Consider the following 7,072-nt stretch of genomic DNA (forward strand, 5'->3'; position numbering starts at 1 on the left):
GGGATCGCAGTGGGTCCAACCTAAGTACTTCAGATCGGTCCCTGACTCCTTTGTTATGAATACAGCCACGGGTACGGCACATGAAAGAGCGGAGTGCTAAGAGGCTGGAGGCTCCATTCATTCTCTATGGAGAATGACATAGAAATAGACAATGAAATAGAAGGAGAGGGGGAAGGGAGGCAGTAAGAAAGCAGCTGTACATGGGGTCAAAATGCAGTAAGAAGAAAAAAGTAATACTCTATGAGTAATGTATAGAGTAATCACAGCAACCTGGGATAAGATGCACATATTTAATCTGATTATGACCATGTGTTTATCTATAGGTTAGGCTTCTGACGGTCATGAATAATACAGTTATACATGTTTGGCAAAGGCTTTGTGAGCATAAATGTTGCAATTTCATATATGGATGAAGTAGTAGCGTAATTTGGTGGGGGCAGAGGGGGCGGCCGCTCCCAGGCCCACACAGGCAGGGGGCCCACTGAAGATTTTGCCAGTTAATGCTGTCTGCAAAAGCTATTGCTTTGCAGACAGACTTAACAAATGTCTATTAGCTGTAGGAGGCCCCTGGCAAGCAACCAGTACTCCTGGGGGGCCCACACGACTACCAAATATTGTGTCTGACAATTTAGCTGCATGCGCTTGTATGCGAGGAGAACATACAGTTGAATGCAGCAGGGTGATTGACAAGGCGAAAAGAGCATTGGCTCTCCACCCTACTAATCACTGTTGTGACCACAAGAGGCCGTTCCCTCCCTTAGAACTGTGGGGAATGAGTGATTTCACTCATGCGCTCAAAGAGCAGGTAGAGAGTTGACATCAGAAGACTACAGTACTGCAACCGCACAGCAGGTAAGTATGTCTTCTTTTCCCCTTAGTTATAGAGGAGGAGACCTATCCCACATGGGTGGGGCTGACTCCTGGGAAGGATTTTATCTATGGCGGTTTGACTATGGGATGTGCTGGCTAACTGAAAAGGGGTTGCCTAAGTTGGAGGTACAGTCTACTCACAGTAGTGGTAGTGTTGTCTAACAACCAGGATTACCACCGCTAATTAGCCACCGCTAATCAAATACCGAAAGTTCGGGTTCGGATGGACTCGAGCATGCTCGAGATTTGCTCATCTCTAATGGTTATATATGTAGAGATGTAGAAAGTATTTTCCACTGTTCTCAGTTCCTGTTCACTATGAATAATGTAGTAGAAGATATCCTTTATTATTTGGAAAACATTGTCATTTACTGAGGTTCCCTAGGAGTAACATAATCTGTTGGGGGCCCACTGAGACTAACTTGCCCCCCTAGGCTGAACCCCTAGCTATGCCTCTGGGATGAAGTAATACTAGTTGCATTGGATCTACTGAGTGCTGTGGTCTTTTTCTTAACTATTACTATGGAAATCCTTGATCAGTGCTGCTCTGCTTGATAATTAATACAGTCAAATAATTTCGCTATTGCAAGACCAACATTATCAATAATAGGATTATATAAAGGTTAAATAATACCGTCACACCATGACAACACAATATCACCACAGTGAATAAGAAAAAATACAGCAATCTCATACCATAAACCTATAGCATTACACCTTTACTAATTTTCCCAATGCCATTGCGATCCAGTTAAGACACTCTGCACATGACCGTTGCAGCCAATTAAAGGCCTCAGCATTCAAATGCATTACTACTAGCATTACAGCTCAGCAATGGGAGTTATGATTCTAATAGCAGGGCACAGGAAGGGTGCACACCAGAGCTATGGGATCAAAGAATTGAGTGAAGATTTGTATGCTATGTTATTACAGTTGAGATTCTTAGATTAATTTTTGGATGACCCTGTGAATCACATATATTGTAAGGTGGGGCCTCCATGGATCAAACTTGTTTATACAGCACGTACCATAGATGTTTGATCTTGAGAAAACAGAGGCCAATAACCACCATAAACTCTGCCATGTTTCTTAAACAATTCCAGCCTTTGCCACTGAGGAATACTTTTAAGGAATTGAGTAATACTTTTGCCATTGGTATAGGTGTGTAACTGAAATTTAACAAAATCTTTAGGATCAGTAGATGGAACATGTCAATATATCATCATTAACCCCTTAACGACATCGGGCGTAAACTTACGCCCTCGCGCCCTGGTACTTAGCGCATCAGGGCGTAAATTTACGCCCGATGTTTCCCCGATCGCTGCGTGTTCACACACAGCGGTCGGGGAAGATGGCCTGCTATAAATCATAGCAGGCCATCATAGCTTCACGGCACGGGGGGTGGTTAACACCCCCCGTGCTTACGATCGCCGCTATTGGCTAATCAATTCAGATCAGCCAATAGTGGCGATCGGAACCTTTCCGGGTCATCGGTGACCCGATGACCCGGAAAAAAATGGCGGTCGGTGCTGTCCGAGGACGGCGCCGACCGCCATTACTGTAAAAAGTAATGTTGATCGCCGTGCCACCGGCCCGATCGCCGTGAACGGCCGGCCGGCCGTTCACGGCGATCGGGCCGGTGGCACGGCGATCAGAGTCCCACAAAATAATAAATACCTGCCCTGGACCCCTCAGCTAGGTAGCGGAGGGGTCCTGAGCAGGTATTTGTACATTACTCACCTGTCCCGGGCTCCTGATCGGCGTCTTCCGGGTTCGCGGCGTCCTCCGTCATTACGTTCGGTCTTCGGGTCTTTCCGGCGGTCCCCGTCGTCTTCTCTCGGCTATTTTCGGCTCCAGCCTCGTCAATTTCCGGATTTTGCGCTCTGCTGCCCCCTAGCGGCTGATATGTGTAATACACTTATCAGCAGCTACAGGGATATTCAGAATATAGAAAAAGTTTTTTTTTTTTTTTTCCAAATTATTTTTTTTCTATTTTCCGCACCCTATCGCCGCTGAGTGTTGATCAGCATCGCACGAAAGTGCGCTGCTAATCAGCAACTCCTCCTTTTTGGCGTAGGGTGTTTTTTTTCTGTATTCTACTGCCACGGTCTGCTTATAAGTGTCGCGCATAAGTGCGGCATTTATCAGCAACGCCTTTGTTGGCGTAGGTTTTTTTTTATACTTACTGTAAAAAAAACACGTAAAAAACACTACATTACATTGAATAAAGTTTGACACTACACCACTACATACCCCATATACTAGTCCCCATATAAAGATGGCCCCCAGGGTGTTTTCGGTATCGGACGCATACGCTATTGTTGCCTCCGACACCGAAACAGCCAGTGAGGATGAATGGGGGGATCCTTCTTTCCTCCATTCATCCTCATCATCCAGTGACGTGTCTGGGGGTAGCGTAGCGTACGCTGCCCCCCAGACACGTCTTTTCCGCCAGTACCGTCCCAATAAGAGATGGCGGTATGGAGTGAAATTCTACTAACTCTGTGAGAGTACCTCAGGGTACACTTACAGATTTGGGGTACGTGCACACTGCGGAATGGCGAAGGATAACCCTTTGTGCATTCCGCAGCTGGCACCCGCCGGCGGACTGATGCGGGCGCGCGTCTCAACCCGTGTCAAAGACTCCATGTTATGCATGGGCGGATTCCGTCGTCCGTCCAAAGAATGAACACGTTGGACGGAGAGCGGAATCCGCCCGTGCATAGAATGGAGTCTATGACACGGACGGAGACGCGCGCCTGCATCACTCCGCCGGCATGTGCCAACTGTGGAATGCACGAAGGGTTATCTGTCGCGATTCCGCAGTGTGCACATACCCTTAGAGTGTATGAAGGGACACCCGAATCCAGCCCCAGATGCCCCCAGATGCCCCCCTCCCCCCCCCCCCCCCCCCCCCCCCCATCCTCGGAACAAGTGGAAAGATCGTCCGGGAACTGATCTTCCCACTGCTGGATAAAGGTCACCATCTGTACGGGGATAACTTTTATACCAGCGCCCCCTCTTCCGGTCCCTCGCTGCCCTGTAGCTTGCGGCACGATCCGAACATATCAGAAGTAGTAATAGCGCCCTAATATTTAGCAGCCATGGAGCGGACCCAGCGCTTCTGGATATGTGGGACCCCGTATCGCACCAGGACAACATTTTCCAGGTGACGTCCCCCACACTGGAGAAAGGGAGACCCCAGAAGAAGTGCAGAGTGTGGGGTAACAGGGGGATCAGGAAGGACACCATTTTCCAGTGTGCCACCTGTCCTGATCCCCCCGGCCTCTGCATACCGGATCGCTCCAAGGCGCACCACACGTCACTGGAGTTCTACATTATCTAAATTCTGTCCCTTATTCCTATTTCAGGGGTCACGTTGGTCCAGGGATTATTCTGATCGCCATTATGGAGTCGGGGAGGAATTTTTCCCCTGTGATGAGGCTACTGTCGTCTGCCTTACGAGGGTTTTTGCCTTCCTCTGGATCAACACAGGTTGAGTTTGATGGACACCTGTCATTTCCAACCTTATAAACTAATAATTTGCCTAATACCCCCAAATAAATTAGAATTGTCCCTTTTCCCCAGCTAAATAGGTATGGCCGCCATTCCCATTAGAGGATGCCATGATGCAATTACAAAGCCTCTGTGCTGCCAGGACAGTAGAAACCCCCCACAAGTGACCCCATTCTGGAAACTACACCCCATAAGGAATCTAACAAGGGGGGCAGCGGGGATATGGCCCCCTGGTGACGGCCACATTTGGGACGTGAAAATGAAAAAAATGGTATTTTTTATTTTCTCGGCACATGTTTTACGTAAGTGCCTGTCACCAGTGGGGTCCATATGCTCACTGCACCCCTTGTTAGATTCCTTATGGGGTGTAGTTTCCAGAATGGGGTCACTTGTCGGGGGTTTCTACTGACCTGGCAGCACAGGAGCTTTGTAATTGCGACATGGCCTCCATCCTCCATTCCAGCCTCTAAATGGCGCTCTGTCCCTTTGGTGGCTTGCCCTGTGCCCATATGGCACATTATGTCCACATGTGGGGTATTTTCGTACTCAGGGGAAACTACCCTACACGTTTTGTGTTAATTTTCTTTTTTAACCCCTTGTGGAAATGGAAAAAATCAAGGCTAGACCAACATTTAGTGTAATTTTTGTAAAATTTTTACTCTAAATCATTAATCTTGTCATGATTTTTTCATTTTCACAAGGGGCTAAAAGATAAAAAAAAACACTAAATGTGTAGAGCAATTTCCCCTGAGTACGGAAATACCCCACATGTGGACATAAAGCGCCATGTGGGCGCAGGGTAAGCCTCCGAAGGGAAGGAGCGCCATTTGGTTTTTGAAGGCTGGATTTGGATGGAATGGATTTTAAGGGGCCATGTTGCATTCAAAAGGCCTCTGTGTTGCCAAGACAGTTGAACCCCCCCACAAGTGACACCATTATGGAAACTACACCCCTCAAGGAATGTAACAAGGGGTGTAGTGAGCATATGGACCCCACTGGTGACGGGCACAAATGTGGAACAATGTGGCGTGAAAATGAAATATTACATTTTTTACACTATAATGTTGGTTTAGCCTTGAATTTATCATTTTCACAAGGGGTTAAAAGAGAAAAAAACACACAATATGTGTAGAGCAATTTCCCCCGAGTCCGTAAATACCCCACATGTGGACATAAAGCGCCATGTGGGCGCAGGGCAAGCCTCCGAAGGGAAGGAGCGCCATTTCGTTTTTGAAGGCTGGATTTGGATGGAATGGATTTTGAGGGGCCATGTTGCATTCAAAAGGCCTCTGTGTTGCCAAGACAGTTGAAACCCCCCACAAGTGACCCCATTATGGAAACTGCACCCCTCAAGGAATGTAACAAGGGGTGTAGTGAGCATATGGACCCCACTGGTGACGGACACAAATGTGGAACAATGTGGCGTGAAAATGAAATATTACATTTTTTACACTATAATGTTGGTTTAGCCTTGAATTTATCATTTTCACAAGGGGTTAAAAGAGAAAAAAACACACAATATGTGTAGAGCAATTTCCCCCGAGTCCGTAAATACCCCACATGTGGACATAAAGCGCCATGTGGGCGCAGGGCAAGCCTCCGAAGGGAAGGAGCGCCATTTGGATTTTGGAGGTTGGATTTGGCTAGAATGGATGATGAACGCCATGTCGCATTTACAGAGCCCTCGTGCTGCCAAAACACTGGAAACCCCCCACAAGTGACCCCATTCTGGAAACTACACCCCTCAGGGAATCTAACAAGGGGTGCAGTGAGGATATGAACCCCTTGATGACGGGCACATTTGTGCCATGAAAGTGAAAAAATGAAATTTTTCCCTTTCACGTCACATTGTTCCACATTTGTGCCCGTCACCAGTGGGGTCCATATGCTCACTGAACCCCTTGTTAGATTCCTTGAGGGGTGTAGTTTCCAGAATGGAATCACTTGTGGGGGGTTTCCAGTGTCTTGGCAGCACGAGGGCTCTGTAAATGCGACATGGCCCTTGAAATCCTTTCCAGTGAAATTCAGCTTCCAAAAGCCAATTGGTGCTCCTTCCCTTTGGAGGCTCGTCCTGCGCCCCCTTGGCACTTTATCGCCACATGTGGGGTATTTCCGTACTCGGGAGAAACTGCGCTACACATTTTGTGTCTTTTTTTTCCTCTTATCCCTTTAAGAAAATGAAAAATTGAAGGCTAGAACAACGGTTTAGTGTAAAAAATAAATTTTTCTTTTTTCACGCCATATTGTTCGGAAAATCTGTGAAGCACCTGTGGGGTCCAAATGCTCACCGCACCCCTTGTTACATTCCTTGAGGGGTCTAGTTTTCTAAATGGTGTCCCTTTAGGGGTGTTTTTTAGGTTTTGGCACCCCAGAGCCTCTGCCAACCTGAAGTGGTACAGTCAGAAATGACCAAATATAACGGAGGCGTTGAAATTCACTAGGCGCTCCTTTGTATCTGAGGCTTGTGGTTGCGTCAAATAGCGCAAGAGGGCCACATATGGGGTATTTCTGTAAACTGCAGAAACGGGGCAATAATTATTAGGGTGCATTTCTCTGGTAATAGGTTTATAATTATGAAAAATATTGGATTACAATAAAATCTCTGCACAGAAAATTAAAATTTTCAAATTTCTTACACACTTAGCTTTTATTTCTGTGACTCCCCTAAAGGGTTAAAACACTTTCT

This window comes from Dendropsophus ebraccatus, chromosome 4, assembly GCF_027789765.1.
Source record: "Dendropsophus ebraccatus isolate aDenEbr1 chromosome 4, aDenEbr1.pat, whole genome shotgun sequence".
In the NCBI taxonomy this organism is placed as follows: domain Eukaryota; kingdom Metazoa; phylum Chordata; class Amphibia; order Anura; family Hylidae; genus Dendropsophus; species Dendropsophus ebraccatus.